At 33.2% G+C, this 19,107-nt stretch overlaps 1 pseudogene; it reads left to right on the forward strand.

The window, feature by feature from the left end:
- Nucleotides 1–10,495: 10,495 nt before the first annotated feature.
- Nucleotides 10,496–15,249, forward strand: LOC108340986 (uncharacterized; annotated as a pseudogene).
- Nucleotides 15,250–19,107: the final 3,858 nt, after the last annotated feature.

A 19,107-nucleotide genomic window follows, 5' to 3' on the forward strand; every position in this document is an offset into this window, starting at 1 on the left:
TGTAAATATTTAATTGACTAAATATCGAAACCTTAAATGATTTAATCACTTCCTAATTGCAACTCAGACGCGTAATGGATCATTATTGTGTCTTTAATGTCGAGACCTGGTTAACGTTAAGGCCATCATATATACCTCCATAAGTAAAAACTCATGAAAATTAATATAAAAATATGACAATTTTAAAGTATGAACAATTCATAACTACACTGTTGTTTCATTTATTTTTTATTTGACTTGAATGTTAAGAGTGTTTTTGCACATACAATCACTTATAAATTGTTACCATGAAATATTTCAGCATTAAAAGTATGGAAAACAAGTAAAACACAATAATGAATAGTGCAATTATATCTTAAAAGTTCTCTTCACAATTTTTATAAATATCATCTGATAACTGTTCCGAAGATAGTTTCATTGGCAAGTAATTTGATGTTGGCTTATTAATATATATTGTGCCTGTAAAATTGTCTTTCATATTGGGCTCGTAGTCATTTTTAATTAATCCTTTGAGTATTTTTTAACAAGTCACTTTTAGCTTAATTAAATATTCTTTCCTAAAACTCTTTCTTCAATCAAGTATTCTTTCCAAAGTCACATTTTGCTCAATATGAGTATTCTTTCAATTCTGACAGTTGTTCCTTCCACCACCACCGAATGTTCCCTGCACCATTCCATACCTATTTTGCTCTTGCTCTAAAACGGATATCAACATCCGTTTCACCTTCAACGGATGTTGACATCCGTTTACATATTTTATATTTTAGTTTATTATTTTTGTTTAAAAAAAAAAAATCTTCAACGATGTGGTCACATCCGTTAACGGATGTGGTCACATCCGTTAACGGATGTGGCACATCCATTCTAATAAATTTTTTAAAGATATTTTGATTATTATTTAAATAATAATACATAAATTAAGTTAATAATTATTATTTTATTAAATAAAATAAAATTAATTTATAAATAATTAATTAATAATTTTAAAAAAATTAAATAATATTTATATATTAATTTAAAATATAACAAATTAGAAAACAAAAAACTAAAAAAAAACTATAACGAATGTCGCACATCTGTTTTAATAAATTTTTTAAAAATATTTTGATTATTATTTAAATAATAATACATAAATTAAATTAATAATAATTATTTTATTAAATAAAATAAAATTAATTTATAAATAATTAAGTAATAATTTAAAAAAAATAAATAATATTTATATATTAATTTAAAATATAATAAATTAGAAAACAAAAAATTAAAAAAAAATGCAACGGATAATAATACAAAAATTAAATTAATAATAATTATTTTATTAAATTAAACTAAATTAATTTATAAATAATTATTTAATAATTTTAAAAAAATTAAATAATATTTATATATTAATTTAAAATACAATAAATTAAAATACTAAAAACTAAAAAAAAAAAACCTCAACGGATGTGGCACATTCGTTAACGAATGTCGCACATCCGTTGAATAATTTTTTCTTCAACAGATGTTGACATCCATTTAAGAAAAAAGGTGGGGTGTAGGATATTTTAAAATATAAAGATAGTTTTGTAATTTAAAAAAAAATGTGGTGGTGCAAGGAGCAATGTGGGGTGGTGTAGGGAGTAACCCTCTTCAACTCTCATTCTTTTATCAAGTCATTTCTAGTTTAAGCATGAGTATTCTTTGAACAACAACACTTCTAGCTAATAAATGAGTATTCTTTGTCAAATAGTCATTCCTAACTAAGATGAAAAAAATTGTATGATATGATTAGCATGTCATTTGGTTTTGCTTACTAGGTAGGGATACTATCTTTCAACGATTACAAGGTTTGAGAACTCTTTCCTAGTTTGCTAAACTAACAATCATGGCGTTTTCTATGAAGCTTTTAAGACATTAAAATCTAAGAAGCATTTCTGTCAGAATCGGCTGCAGCGGAATGGTTAGCGTGGAATAACAAACCAAGAGGCTTTTTAATACGAACGTGTGCCTTTTAATTTCTACTCAATTAAACTTACCAAGCAAATAATATAGACAAATAAAGAGAGTAAGGTTGAGAGAAATTTGCACAGATGATTTTATCCTGGTTCGGATCTTACCAATCCTACGTCCAGTCGCTTATCTCAAAACAAGATAAACAATTCACTAATCACAAAACAATTACAAACTACAATCACAAAGATACAATTTGTAAGAGTTTAGAAAACACCTCTCTTGATGCCACAAGAGATGAGACAACACCTCCTTTGAATCTTCACAAAGGATGAACACCTCCTTCGAATACTTCACGAAGGATGAACACCTCCTCCGAATACTTCACGAAGGATGATTCTCTTCCGAACACCTCCTTAGACACACCAAGGATGAACCGGCTATTTCCTCTGTCACCGTAGCAGCACTTCACCAGCTCCACAGACACGAGTTTCACAAGCCGAACAAGAACACACAAGTCTCAAGAATTTCTGAGTATTTGAGCACAAGGGAAGAGTTTCTGTGTTTCAATTGTTCCCCTTGAGAGGAAATGAGAGTCTATTTATAGACTCATCCAAAGGCTCTTCCATTCTTCTAAAATAAGCCATCTGACTGTTTTAATCGATTAAACCAAGTATTAATCGATTAAACTGAGTACAACGGCTAGTTTTTCAAATCTGGAGCCCCCAACGGCTATGTTTAATCGATTATTTTCAGGAATAATCGATTACATAATCGATTAAACCAAGCCTTAATCGATTATTACAGTGTAACGGCTAGTTGTCAACTCTGAAAACCCCCAACGGACTGTTTTAATCGATTAAAATGTATTTTAATCGATTAGCTAATAGATTAAAAAAAGTTTTAATCTATTAAAACAGCAACAAGTTGAGTTTTCAGCTTTTACTCGTTTTAATCGATTAATACATGTTTTGATCGATTAAAACAGTGCGATTTTGACTCTAGACATTAATTATATAGTATAACATTACATGGAATCAAAACCACTAAAAATCTAAGTCCTAGACACTAAACAACAATTATTACAAAAGCTTTCCAAAGCAATAAAAGTCTTCATAACATCTTGAATCTTGATTTCTTCTTGACTTGATTTGGACATCATCAAAATTTCATCTTCATCTTTTTGCTAACAATTTCAACCAAATGCAACAACCTTGCTGATTTTCTTCTTTTATATAAGTAGCTTAATATAGATGTTGAAAGAAGGTAGCCTCTACAAAGGCAATTTTTACCATGGTGAAATCTCAACTCACTTTAATGTTCTTTTTCTTTTGACGAGCTTGACATTAGACTATGTACTTCATGCATCTTTAATTACCCATAGATGACATTTCTCTTCTCTTAGTAGAAAAACCTTTTGCACCAATCTATGGTATAAGTGCACACCATATAGGACAAATATTTGAGCCATAGTTAGGATAATACTTGGATATATTAAACACTTGCATCTTTCATTATCTTTCGTTGAACAAAACATCCGTCTTACAAACAATTCATAATCCATGTTTTATGCTTTTTTGAATTTAAGCACTTAATGAAAACAATGAGTGTTAAAATATTTCTTAATAACAAGAAAGAAGAAGATGACACATCAATCAAGAAGATAGATATTAAAAGTCTTGTGGAGGCCATCTCGACCTTTATAAGAACATTTGATATCCATTATGAGGTCAAATAAAAGACCACATGGTGTTGATAAGACTTTCAGAGTTTATGAAAGGAGGAAAGGAATTAAAAATAAGACATAGATGTTATGGGGGCTATGGGGGTAGTTAGGAGCCGTTAGGAGGTTGGATGTTGTATGTTTTTGGTAGGGGTTAGCTTTATAAGGGAGATGGAGTGGCTAGGGATAAACATGTTGTTTTGTTGTATCTTAGGGACATGACCAATGCATCATGTGTGAAGGGAGAAGGCTCCCTTGGAAGTTTACGAACTGTATTCTTTGTCACCAAGAATAATAATACAGATTGTTCAGTGTTTCTCTGTGTTAGAAAGTGTGTGTAAGGTGTCTTTTGGTGAGAGTTCTGTTTTTCTTGTTCCAAGAAACCGATAAGTTGGTCCGACCTGCCGGATCATTAAAGGGAGAAAGAAATGGAAGGAAGAGTCAACACTTTAGAAAGAGCAATGAAGGATCTAAGGGAGGAAACCAGGAAAATTCATCAAGAACTCAAAGAATTGACTAATGCTCTTGGGAAAAAATCCAGAAACCTGGATATAAGTTCTAAAAGAAGTTAGGGGTCGGTTAATAGAGATAGATTGGGAAGGAAGGAGGATTTGGAAGAGGAGATGAAGGAAGAAAAGGGGGAATATAAAATGGTTGGATGTAGAGGGTAAAATTACCTACTTTTGAAGGAGTAGACCCAATAGGATGAATATTCAAGGCTGAGAAGTTCTTTGAGATACAAAATGTCACAACCAAGGAGAGGATGAGATTGGATTATGTTGATAGGGGAGCCTTGACTCCTTTGAATATCTTGTTTTTGATGATGTACATGATGATGAACATTGTATGATGGACATTAAGGATCTATTTTATAGTTATCTTGCACAAAATGGCATAACAAATGTTTGATATTATTGATTGGAAAAAGGTTTACATGTTTAAACAAATTGAAAATGTGCTTTAATCTGTTAAACAATTTGTTTAATCTGTTAAGTTGTTTTAGAACTCTTGTTTGCTTTATTGGAGGCAAACTGTTCTAAAATAATCTGTTATACAATGTGTATAACCGATTAAGTGAGAAAGCTAGCCAATACATGTTTTCAAAAGAGTAAATATATGATTTGAATGATGTTTGAAATTGAAAATTTGCTTAAGTGTTGGACATAACCGATTATATAAGCTGTATAATTGGTTAAGTCACTTTCGTATGATGAATTCAATTTCTTTCATGTCAATACAATTATAATGGTCATATTGCATTTATTGTTGGTTGTTGAAAATTGTTTAATCGATTGCATGCACCATATAATCTGTTAAAAGTTGAATTTGAAATGCTGTCAAAATCTGTTAAACTAGAAGGAAAAACATAACAGATTAGATAAATTGCATAATCGATTAAATTGCATAAGGATTCAAAAATTCTATAAATAATTGTCTTGCGCGTTGCTTCAAACTAATATTTTATACATTCAATTTCATAACTAACATTTTGATTGAGTTTTGATTACAGGAGCGTCCAAGAACCATCTTGATTAATCAAGGATCAAATTTGGGTTTATACATCAAGATTCTATTAAGAATTTTGCTTAAAGGTTGTTGATCATATATGCACTACTAGAGTGCTTGCTGTGAAGATCAGGTTGATCATTTCCAATAAGTGGATTGAATTCATGTGAGGTTGTGCCAGGGGGATAGAACTGTGATTGCTCTCATTGAGAGTTGGGATTGCTCTAAAGGTGTTCAGAGATTTGGGATTGCTCTCTGGTTTGATAAGTTTGTGAGGTGTTCACAACTTGTACTATAGTTGATATTGAGTTAGGAAAGGAGAGTACATTTGAGAGAGTTGTTCTCTGTATGTCTTGCTTATAAAACTCTATCAATATAGTGGATCCCTTCATCTCAGATTGATTGAAGGAAGACTGGACATAGGCAGTGGGTCGAACTAGTATAAACAACTATGTTAATCTTTTTATCCCTTCTCTTTTACATTGTTCATATTCTTGTTTGATTGCATTCCAAGAAAACTTAAAAGATTTTGAAAAGCTTTTTAAAGAACAATTTCTTAAAGGGAAAAACCAATTCACCCCCCTCTTGGTTGAGACAATTGGCCTAACTTTTTCTACAATTGGCACTAGAGCTGATTTTTTGAAAGTTACTAGAATTTTAATCTATTAGGTTATCTGATTAATATGTTAAATCGATCCTAATGGCTAATATGTCTCTGATCATGAGCATGAGTGAGATTGATGATGATTTCTTGAATGCAATAGGAAAAGATATATGGAGGTTTGTGATTAACATATCCTATGAGTTTATTAAGATAGGAACACCATGGACATCATCTCAAGAGGAGGAAAGAGTCACCAACATCCAGAGACTTGCAAAGAACCTAGAAGATGGAGAGACTGATCTAGTGGCAGAAATGTTCTCTAATTTTTTGTTATGCAAAAGAAAAATTAACTTGAATTTTGGAGGGAATAAAGAGCACTCTAGAAATCAAGATGAATATGCTGCTTCTTTCAGTATTGTATGTGAAAGAGGAGGAGACACCAAACTCAAAAGTCCTTCACTTAAATTAAAGCAAAGACTGGAAAAAGAAGATGAAGGCAGAGACGAACACCAGTCAACTGAAGGAGAAGATGCTGACCCATTAAATGTGGAAATGTCTATTGCAAAAACTCCCTATAGACAAAAGAATGACTTTGAAAGACATATAGTCAAGCAAATGCAAACATTGGTTAACCATCAGTCTACCTACACCTTCAGGCTTACTAGATCAAGAAATTAATGCACTCTAAAAGCTAATGGGGAATCAAAATCTGGGTGAAGAAAGAGTTGCAACAGATGATGAGTGTTGATTGGGGGAGCAATGTAAACCCAATCCCTTGTGTGTTTTGTTTTTTATTATGACAACAACAGAAATGTTTCTATATGTTTCTTGCACAACACTAAAATGTTTTTGATATGCATATCTGCATTTACATATTTGTGTGTGCTTGAACTGATTGGTTTGCATACTTACTATGGTCATACATGTGTTTACATCTATAGTATGCATACTCATGTTTTTAAATGACAAAACCACTTGCACAAAGCATATTTGTATGAAGTAATCGATTACAATGTTTATGTAATCAATTAGTCTCATCAAATATAAGCAAAATGCTTAACTGTAGCAAACTGCAAGCTTTAACCAATTACATTATATGCATAATCAATAAAAACGCATGCCTTTGCCAACATCTATTTGCTGAGTGTTGTGATGTGTTTTGAGGAGAAAAAATTTTCAAAATTTCTTAAGTGTAATACTTAACCGATTACACAATTTCCTTAATCGGTTAAATCTGGTATACATTGAAAATTGTTCTGATAATAAGTCTTAACCACCATAACGGTCATATTTTCAAATGTTTTGACTTATAATATATGTGCAATTGATTACATTATTTGCTTAATCAGTTAAATCTATTTTAATGTAAATTTGGCATAACACTGTTAAAAGCATAACCGATTACATTAATTTCGTAATCGATTAAAATGCGTCAGTATTGTGAAAATCTTATAAATAGATGTCTTGCGCGTTGTGTCAAAACAACACACTGAATGTACAGTTTTATAACTAACATTTGATTGAGTTTTGAATTGCAGAAAGTGCCCAAGAATCATCTTGAAAAATCAAGAATTAAATTTGGGTTGAGACATCAAGATTATGTCAAGATTTGTGCCCAAAGGGTTCTGATCATATCTGCACTACTAGAGTGTCTACTATGAAGATCAGGTTTATCTTTTTCAATTTGTAGATTGAGTTTCTGTGTGTTTGTGCTAGAGAGAATTGTGTGTGTTCTCATTGAGAGTTGAGATTGCTCTCAAGGTTTCTCTTAGAGTTGGGATTACTCTAATGTTACATGAAGTTTGAATTGCTTTTTGGGTTGTGAGAGTGTGAGGGTGTTCACCTCTTGTTTGCTGTAATTAAAGGAGAGTGCATTGAGAGGTAGTCTCTGTATTCTTGCTTGTAAACTTAATCATTATAGTGGTATCCTTCAACTAAGGTTGCTGAAAAAGACTGGATGTAGGCTTGGCCGAACCAGTATAAAAATCTGTGTTGGTTTTTGATCGAGGTCGTATCCGAATCAAATTTAATGTTCAATTAAAATGTAGTATGACTAGGAGAATGACCCCTAGGTCGTCTCTCAAGGACCAAATGTGGTTCAGGAATTAGGTCGAACACGTAGTGGGGGGAGGGGTTGTGTGAACAGTTTTACTAACTAAATTCACTAATTAAAACACTGATTAAAACACTAATTATAGACAGGTTGGTTATTGGTTTCCCTGTAATGACTCAAATCCCTGATTACTGATAATTAATCGCTCTCTCCCTAATCCAACATCAATCAACCAACCAGGTGAAGATTAATTGGGTTTTCAAATCACAAATTAAGCAAACGCAATTGCACATGATTAATCAATTCTGCACACACAAATTAGGCAACTAAGCGTATACCTAATTTGAAAAGCCCATAACAAATTAATATTATGCAAGGTCAAAAGCACAATGACAACAAATTAACCTCATGGAGACAATGAAGTTCCACCAATTACCAACACAACAGATTTACCCTTTCATGGAAACGAGTTCTAAATAATCAATACAGAATTGAAACATCAATGTAGAAACAAAATTCCAATGCAAAAAACGCAAACCTAATGGAGAAAAACACAAATTCAATGCACAAAAACGAACACCCAATGTAGAAAATGAAACCCTAGAACCTAAACGAAAATAGAAAATGCAATTGGGATTGAAATAGTGTTGCAAAACGCAAATTAACCACAATAAACGGAACAAAAACAAAATTCAAATGGAAAAACGAAGTTGGGAATGAAGCTAGAGCTACAATAAGAAATAAAAAAAGAAAAGAGAATGGTAGGACAAGCTAAAGTGTAGAAACAAATTCAATTAATCTCAAAGAAGTTCATATCAAGATTAAGCTAAGAAAAGAAGAGGGAAAAACGAAAAACCTAGAAAGGAGCTCTCCAAGAAGAAAGAAAACATGAATGTGCAGAATGTGGGAGAGTTGAAGAGTGTTTTGGGGTCTGCCCCCCTTTTTCACATAACCCTAGGTCAGCCCACTAATGGGCCTCTCCAAAAATGACCCAAAAACGGTCCAAAATGTCAAATCTATCCAAAGATACACTAAAAATGAAATTACAACTTAAATTAAATTAAAATTTTGATGTGGCAACTGGAGAATGATATGGCAGCCCTTTAATGTCCCAAAATAATAATCCAAAATTTTCCCTGCAATTAATAATAACAATAATTAGCTTCAGATAATTCAAATTAATTAAAATAACAATTTCTTGTCAAATTAAGCACAATTAGCAAAACTGAGGAAATAATGGACATTCAAGCACAATTCCCTAATTAAATATAGTACAATAAGCGTAGTGAAGTCGAGAAAATATTGACTCATCAGTTTTTCTATTCCTTAAACTCTTTTACTGCATTATTGTTTTCATTGTCTTGCGTGTTAAAGATCATTCTAAAGATTTTCAAAAAGATAGTAAAAGAAAGTATTTTCATCAAAAACCAATTCCCCCTTCCCCCTTCCCCCTCCCCCTGCCTCTCTTGGTAAGAGAAATAGGTCCACTACAAGAAAAAATTGAATTACATATAGTCAAAATCTGTATATAAGACTCAAAATCCGTATATAACACATGGTTATATACAACTTACATACGGGCAAAAATTCGTATATAAAACTGTCGTAATTAAGTTATATACGGATTTATCTGTATATAAGTTATATACGGATATATCCGTATATAATATCCGTATATAATATATAAAAAAATAATTTTTTTACATACGGATAAATCCGTATGTAACATACAATAGAGAAAAAAAAATTATTTGTGAAAAACAGAAAGCTTTAAAACAAACAAAGAAACCTACAAATACAATATTATATAAGGTTATTGCTATTAGTTTCAACTTTGTAAAGAATTTATAATATATAATTATGCTTAAAACAAATAATTAAAACATAAAAATTTTATTAAAAGACTCTATAAATAGATTTCAAAATATACCGGCCCTTGTACAGTATAGAGTTGAATATTAACTAAACTATAATTTACACCTAAAATAGAATCAAGCTCTACTTAGAAAGAAACTCTGAAACAATTGGTGCTAGCTCTGCAAATGCTGCACAAAAAATTATTGGGTGGAAGATCTTCTTCAAGCTTGATGTAATCTGAAAACAAAGGGAGGGGATAAGAAATGACGTAACTATAGTAGACTTGGATTGCTAGTCATTGGAAACAAAACTAGTCAATACAATCTACAAACATAGACACCACATTTAGAGGCCAAACAAGCACATAATGTGGACTTAAAGATTACAAAATTATAAAAAAAAAGGGTTAAATATGTTTTTAGTCCCTAAACTATTGGTCGTTTCTAGTTTTCGTCCCTCTTTCAAAATAAGGTACAATTTGGTCCTCATTCTTTTCGAAACTTTGGTTTTAGTCCTCGAAAACTAACACCGTTAAAAATATGCTGACGTGGCTAACAGAAGACTGACATAATTTTTTTTTTGTCAAAGTTTATCAGCTTTTCTCTAGTGTCATCTCTCTCTCTTCAACTTCTCTTTCTCTCTCATTCCTCCAAACCCATTCCAATTCTCACTCTCATGGGTTGTTACCTCTCTTGCAAATGACCAATCCACAATCGCAACCTGCGACCCTCACTTTGAAAAGGTAATTTAATTTGTACATGGTGAATTGTTGATTTTACTGATGTATTGCATAGTATAGTTGAGTGCGAACCTTGGGACAATGGGTGGGGTTGTTTTCTTTCTGTTTCAAATTCTGGAAACAACCTCTCTGCTGGGTAGAGTAAAACCTCACTACTCCTCAAACTTGACAAGGTGGGAATCTCATGCGTTGGACTTTCATTTTCGTTTTTTTTAATATATTCATTTCTAATGTAGATATTTTGCCCAGTTTTATCATTTAAGCATGTTACCTTGTTGAGATGGCTTTAATGTCTGTGTAATTAGTTACTGAATCATTGTTACAAAATAAAAAAGGATGTCCCCTCGGGAACAAAATCACCTTCACCAAAACCAAAGGATGTCTGACCAGCACCGTCACAACCTGCACCACAACCACAATGGCAGTCCTCGGTTTCTGTCTTTACAGCATCTAATGAGACAATAAAGGATGCTGCAGATACTGCAGCCTACAGAATTGCCGATGCTGAAAGTAAGTCATATCTGGCTTCGGAAGCAGTAAAGGAGGCAGAGAAAATATCATTGTAGATACTCTAATCTCTTTCTTTCGGATATTCTCAGCGCCAGATGCGGCGGGGGAGATTTCGGCGTAGTTCAAGTGGCAGATTGGTTTGGCAGCGAGGGGTTTGTGCTTCTTAAAGTGAGGGTCGCAGGTTGCGATTGTGGATTGGTCATTTGCAAGAGAGGTAACAACCCATGAGAGTGAGAATTGGAATGGGTTTGGAGGAATGAGAGAGAAAGAGAAGTTGAAGAGAGAGAGATGACACTGGAGAAAAGCTGATAAACTCTGACAAAAAAAAAATTCTGTCAGTCTTCCGTTAGCCACGTCGACATATTTTTAACGGTGTTAGTTTTCGAGGACTAAAACCAAAGTTTCGAAAAGAATGAGGACCAAATTGTACCTTATTTTGAAAGAGGGACGAAAACCAGAAACGACCAATAGTTTAGGGACTAAAAACATATTTAACCCAAAAATACAAGAATGAATGTTTTCTTAAATTTTAAAAGTAAAAGTATTTCCTAAAACATTTGAAAAAGGAAAGAAGAAGAGGACTTTACAGGGAAGTCAATCTTTCATTACGTTGCCGTGGCCATCAATCTTGCATTTAATTATTAGCAAGGATTACCTCAAATATGTTCCAAGTAAATTATTTTAAATATGATAGAATTCAATTCTATCAAAGAATGTGGTTATTAGACTATGGAACCTGACATTATGATAGTGTAAGGGTCAAACAAAGCAGTGGGTAAGCCATGGCCTTAATATATGGAAGCTAACATATATGTATTCCGTGATTAGGAATGAAGGATTTCAAGGAGAAAGAGGCATCACTAACATGTCAAACTATATCTATGAGTAATATTTGTTCACTCACAAAGAGTTTTGTGACCAGGTTTTATTTATAAACTCTATCAATCACATGTCAAAAATCCATCAGTTTTTAATGAAATATTAAAAGAAAAAGTTGTATCAGATGAGAGAAACTTCTAAGTTTTAGGTGCTGATATATATTTTTACTTTAATTTAATTTAGTTCTTGAAACATAAAACGTGACATTTCGATAATCTTTCTGTTACACTACAAAAAAAAGGTTATTTAGAGGGGGTTATTTTGAGGAGGTTATAAAAAACCCCCTCAAATTAACATACTTTAAGATGTTTAATTTAAATTATCTAACTGACAATATTTGTGGGGGTTTTAATTCCTTTCAAGAGAGGTTTATAACCCCTTCAAATAAAAATATATTTTTATTCATCATCTTCTAATTCTTTTACATTTTTCCCTCTAAAAATTTTAGACTAAGTTTCATTTTAACAATTTTAAAATTTTATTCCTTCCAGATCTAGAACTCATCTTGCCTAAAGCCATTATTTTTCTAAAAGTTAATTTTCCTCTAAAAATCTTCTCACAATTTCTCCCTTCATTTCACCTGAACCCTAATTTCTCCCTTCATTCCATCCGCTCACTCCCTCTTCTTTCATTTCTCGTTTAGATTGCAGACCGCTCACTCTGCTCACTCCGCTCACCTGAACCCTAGGTTCTGCAAAATCCCCAATTCCTAAGGTTTCATCTCCAACATCATCCGCACTTGTGAAATCACTGGTTCCCAAGGTCTCATCTCCAACATCATCTACACCTGTGAAATCACCGATTCCTAAGGCTTCATCTCCAACATCATCTCCTGGGAAATCTCCAGTCCCCAAGGCTATGTCCCCACCATCATCTACTCCTGTGAAATTACCAGTTCCAAAACCTACATCTCCATTATCTGCTCCTGTGGTAACTAGAACATTGTAGTTTCAATTAAGTTCCTCTAAACTGGATCTAGTTTGTTGATAGATTGTTACCAATTTGATTTTTATTGTTACAGTTTTATCACCACTTGACATTCTTTTTTTTCTGTTCTAGATTTTTGAGCCATTTGGTCCTGTTGAGGTTGTCCAACTGCCTCTTGACTTGGAAACAGGCCACTGCAAGGGTTTTGGGTTTGTTCAAGTTTGTTTCTAACACCTAAATTTGCAAAACTTTGCTCCATGACATAATTGTATTTATCTCTTTAATTACTTTCACTGGGCAGTTTACCCATCTTGAACATGCCAAGGCTGCTCAGAGTTTAAATGGAAAATTGAAGATTGCTGGCAGGACTATCAAGGTGGAATTATTGTGTTGTACATTTTAGTTTTAACCTGGTATCTTTAAGTTTTGTTGATGACAATTCTGCTAGTTCATGTGTTTCTGATTGATGTTGTTCATCAAATTCAAGTCTCATGTGTAACGGATCATGTTGGAAGTCAAGATACCACCGCAAAATCGGCAGACTTAGATGATGATGAAGGTGGATTGGTAAGTTTGTTTCGTTATATAAAGTATTCAAAACTGGTTACAACTTGGCACGTTATTAAGAATTTTAAATCTAATCCTCATCGTGCAATATTTCAAAATTACTGTCTGTGCTTTATAGAAAAAGAAAGTTTTTCTATTAAAGATGTGTTTAAAAAATGTATGATAATCAATGTAACTCTTAAAAAGTAGTGTTTTGTCCTTCCAGAAGTTAGAAATATTTATCAAAGCAAAAGTTTCAGAAATGCTGTATCAATACCTCTAGGAAACTCCTACTATAAAAAAAATTAACAAATTAATTTAAATTGTATTGAAGTAAAAACAATTGTTAAAATTTTAAAATGATTTAATGTACTGTAATGAACATAAAAATAGAAAATTAGAATATAGTGTCTAATTTGTCACTTGATGAGCCAAAACTAGAGAGTATGTCTTTTAATAATGATGATGTAGGAGGTCACCAACTCTAGATTAGATACTTTTGAAGCAACTAGAAATTGATGCCACTAGAAATTTTTTGTGAGGCTGCTTGTTAGTGTGCTTAACTAGTTGTCTTAAGAAATATGTTTTCATCTTGAATTTTTGATAAAAGATTGCACTGTGAAGTGACCACACACATTCCCTCGTAATATTTTCTTTGCATGTTATTATCATAAATATTGTCACGCATAACAAGTTTATATTTTCGAAGGTGAAAATATAATTCTTAATTCAATTCTCAATATATGTTCCCAACACAAACACACATATGGTGTCTTATATTTTAGACATTAGCTGTGCCTAAGTGTCAGTGTTTAGTGCTGGTGAGGATTTGCTCTTAGGTTATAAGTAAATTATGTACATAGGTTAGAAGCTGGTGCTTTCAGCATTCCCTCTTTCATATGATAAGATCTATCCTTTTATTTTCTTCACCTTTTATCCTTGGACCTTCACTTGTCAGTTTGTACTCTCTTATGACACATTTCTTTATAGTTGAGTACAATTCCGAGGGTGTTAAGTAAGCTCCTTTGTTCCTGCCTTTGTTTTTATTTTTCTGGTATAATAACAATGAGCTACATTCAAATTAAGAACCTTGCTTATCTATCGTACTCTTTTGCTGTGCAGACTTTAAATGCTCACTCCAGAGCATTGCTGATGTAGAGGCTGGCTGGTGCTAACATTTCTGCAAGGTTTGTTGTTAATACTAGTATTCCTCATATTTAGCAACATTGGTCATAATCTTCACATTTTTCTACTTTGCAGCATGGGTATGCCTGTTGTGAATGGCTCAGTTCCTGCTCAGCAGGCTGTTAGCTTACCTATTGGTGCACCAGTTCTTCCAGCACAAGTTATGCCTACCCCAATGGTAGAACCTGTAGGAAGCCCAAGCGAGTGTTTACTTTTAAAGAATATGTTTGATCCTACCACTGAGGTCTGTGGTTGACTGATTTTATTTTAGTAACAGGTAATGTTTTCATTTAACAAAGTACTGATGATGGTAAACATTGCAATGCAGTCAGAACCAGATTTTGATATAGACATTAAAGAAGATGTAGAGGAAGAGTGTTCTAAATATGGCTAGGTGAAGCATATTTTTGTTGACAAGTACGTTCATAAATGTTTAACGCCCTTCAATAATCATGAACAATTTTACATAAGATGATTTTGACTCAAGTATGTATATCTGTATATTTATAGTCTGTAGCTGTTGTCCTCAAGTTATAAATTGGTTATACATAAGATTGATTTTTTAGAACATGTTTATTCTATTTGATAGAAGATGTTTATTCTATTTGATTGATAGAACATGTTTATTCTATTTGATTGATTTTTTATATATTATTTTCAAAATGTGAGCACATGTAATTGAGTTTATTTTATTAATATTTTTTATATTATTTCAGCAAGCTCGTGATGCAAATGAGCCAGAGTCTCCTTTGGGAACAAGACAATCATCTAATGGAAGTAATCTTTAGGAAATTTATGATATTGTTTTAGGATAAAACTATACTTTATTATGAATTGGGATCACATTTCTTTCTTTGTAACTATTTCTGCAATAGGATTACATTGACTTCTAGCCTATCCTTCTGTAACATACAATTGTCTCTCAATTTATTTTTCTAAATCCCTTCCTACTCAGGGGTTTTTGTATATGGTATCAATTTTTTATTCAGAGAAATCATATTTGTTTGGTATTTAATAATTTTAAAAAAAAAAGAAGAAAAGAAAGAAATTGGTGAAAATAGATAGTTATTATATATTTTAATAATTATTAAATAAAAAATGATATTATATATTTTAATAATCATTAAATTAAAAAACTGAAAAAAAATATAGAAAACTTTTGTGATCAAATAGTTGAAAATAAAAGAGGTTAAAACCCCCACAAAATAATAGTCAGTAATAGAGGAGGTTTTTATCCTCCGCAGAAAAACCTCTGCAAATTGAACGCTATACCAGGGGTCGCAAAAAACCCCCGCAGATAGTTTGTGGCGACTCAAACTTCGACGGTTTGAAAAACCCCCGGAATTTATTTTGCGGAGGGTGAAAACCCCCGCAAATCGAAAAAAAAACCTCCTGTAAGTAACCTTTTTTTTGTAGTGTTAAAGCTTGATCTTATCTTATACAAAAGTTCACCTGTCACGTTAAGTGTTCTTGTAGCATGTGTTTGGTTTGACTTAAAACTTCCATGTTTAAAAACATTCACATTAGATGAATAGAAAAAAAAATTAAAACCTACTTCAAACGCCGTGTTTGGAACCACATGGGAGAAAAAAACACACAAAAGCTATACTAAGATACAAATGGAAGCTCATGTACACTTACCATTGCTGCCAATAGTTACTTCATTGGAATTTAACAATCAAATGCATATAGACTTTTACAAGTGGCATATTCTTCGGACCTAAGATAATACTTCTTCTACTTTTTAATTACAAATACCTAAACTCATAGTGAGACATTATAGTCTATTTGAACTATCACAAACTAATTAACATACCTTTGCTGGTTTCATAAAATGGACGATATATAATTTTAATTACTAAGAAAAAATCCTATTCAATTCACATTCCACAATCCATACCAGTAGTAGTTTAATAGTTTTATAGTTTTATTCAATCAAATTGATTCATCTCATATAGATGAAGAAAATTATAAAATTAAAACGAGCAGGAAACTCACACATACAAATCCTTTACTACAAAAGGAACTTGCTCTGTAAGCAGAAGATAAATTATAGCTAGGCAGAAAGCATAGGGTTGTCTACCACCAGTGTGTATTCTTTTATCTGAGAACTGGACTTTGAAACTATGAAGAAAGAAGGTAGATGTCTGCAAACGAAAAATATAGATGTATAAGGAAGATGAATATGACTTGAAGATTTCTACTTATAATGTAAAGTTGGTCATTCATAGAATATATCTTATATATGTATCAAAAGACTAGCAAACTTACAAGAATAAAAATTAATTTGGCATCAGGGCTCCACCCGGCCTGCATGTCTTCTCCTTCACTCTGCAATGAATCAAAAGACTAGAAAACTATTTTACATTGTCAGTGCATTATCATTAACTAATGTTTTAATTCACTAACCACTAGTGCAAAAAGGGCTTTAGATGTCTATTATTTTGGCCTTTTAACATCAGAGCCCGATCCGACGTCTTTATGGGTGACGTTAATAGGACGTTAGACTCTATTGAGTTTGACGTCTTTATAGACGTCGGATTACACCAAAACCGACGTCTAAGGGCTCTATAGATGTCGGACATGGCATTAACCGACGTCTATTGCAGCTCGTGTCTTTGGGTAGCATAGTAACACCTTCTTCCTTTGCTAGTTTCGTCATAAGAAAAGCTTGCGTCTTTTGGATCTCTTATGGCATTTCAACCGAAAACCGAATCTGGGTTCTTGCCTAGTTCCATTCCAACCGGCAATGAAAACGAATACGGTGACATGAGAACTAGGCAAGGACCCAAGTTCGGTTTTGGGTTGAAATGCTATAAGACATCCAAAAGACGCAAGCTTTCCTTACGAGGAAACTAGCAAAGGGAGAAGGTGCTACTACGCTACCCAAAGACACGAGAAAAACTGCACCAGAACACAACGAAAACTTCATTTTAATCGGTTCAAATGGAAGATAATCCATCAAAGACTAATTTAAATTGAGTAAAAGTAAGATTAAACAGTTAAAAAGAGATAAAACGCACCTGGAAATGCAATGCCGCGGAGAGAAAAGGCGAGGAGGAAGACGATGAAGTGCGCGTAACCGCGGGTTCGGGATTTCTGATTTAACAGGAATCAAGACGTCGGTGCCCCTAGTGCCCGACGTTTTTTCTCGACTAGACGTCGGGGACCTCACTAATATGACGTCCGTTCGATTTAAAAATTAATATTCGCGGTGTATATAGACATCGGACGTAAGGGGAGCTGACGTCCAAAATAACTTTTCACCTACCCTGTCAGGCCATTTAGACGTCGGATAGCGGGATCAGACGTCTATATGGCGGAAAGAACAACTTCTCACCTACCTGTTAGGCATATAGACGTCTGTGACAGGGGGGCGACGTCGATAATCGTATATAGACGTCGGGGTGGCGGGATCAGACGTCTATATGGCGGAAAAAAAGAACTTTTCATCTACCTATCAGACATATAAACGTCTGTTAGGAGGGGCACCGACGTCTATAATATTATAGACGTCGGTGACCTCCCTAACCGACATCTATATGCCCAACTTATTTACGAAAATGCCACCGGTCAATAATTTACGTTGGTTATTTTGTGGCCCGACATCTACGGACTGACGTTAAAAGCCAATTCTACACTAGTGAACATGTAGCTTTAGTTAATGAGTTCATAACTAATTTAGAATAACAAAAACATGAAAATGAACAAATGTTTTGCCTCATTCTCAAAAGTTTAAAAAAATGCAAGTTAATAAAAGAGACAAGGCCATAGAACATTCCATTATACTTTAATATGAACAGAATGTCATAAATAACCAAGAAGTGAACTACCAGGGTGGTCAATGTTGTAATCCTGTACTTGTGTAAGTTCCTCCTCAGACAAGCTATTGTAAAAGGAATCCTGTCATTACTATTTATCAGATCTTACCTTTGGGTAATGGGATCCAACCTTCAAATTCAAAACAACAGATGAAGTTAATTATAAAAGTCATATGGACACATTGCCTTAAGATGCTCAGTTCCTAAAGATGCAGATCCTATTTTTACAAGGGCAACAAAACTAGAATCGCACCTCACAAGGAAGTAAGGCTCGAGTATGATCACCCTCATAGCGATAGCCATATTTTTCTAAAAAACCTCAAAATTCACGATGCATCTTGGATTTGGATACCTTGAGTGCTAAAGAACAAGGCCTCATCACTTGTTTTAACATCCCTTGTGAAATGGTATTCTATTGAATGAAATGGTTCTCTTACATGTTTACATCCTTCTCCTTAATCATATATTTATAGGATTAAGTGAATGGAATACACACTCACATACACTCACATACAGCACATACACACTCAGATCTAAATACAAATACAATAATTCTAACACTCCCCCTCAAGCTGGAGCATACAGATTGTATGTACTAAGCTTGGAATAGATGAACTCGGTGTTGAACTAGATGATTTGTCTTCAAGAGTGTGAGGCAAACATAGATGGACTAACAGCAGCTTGTGAAACTTTAACTTCAAAAGTGGATGAAGAAAAAGCAGTGGTGGCCAATGACAAACTGCAAGGACTGATTCTCCAATCAATGATGGATGAGTGACGGGATCAACAGTGGTAGCTGAAAGCTAAGAGCTACAAAACTGCAAG

The sequence above is a fragment of the Vigna angularis genome, chromosome 1 (assembly GCF_016808095.1).
Source record: "Vigna angularis cultivar LongXiaoDou No.4 chromosome 1, ASM1680809v1, whole genome shotgun sequence".
Lineage (NCBI taxonomy): Eukaryota > Viridiplantae > Streptophyta > Magnoliopsida > Fabales > Fabaceae > Vigna > Vigna angularis.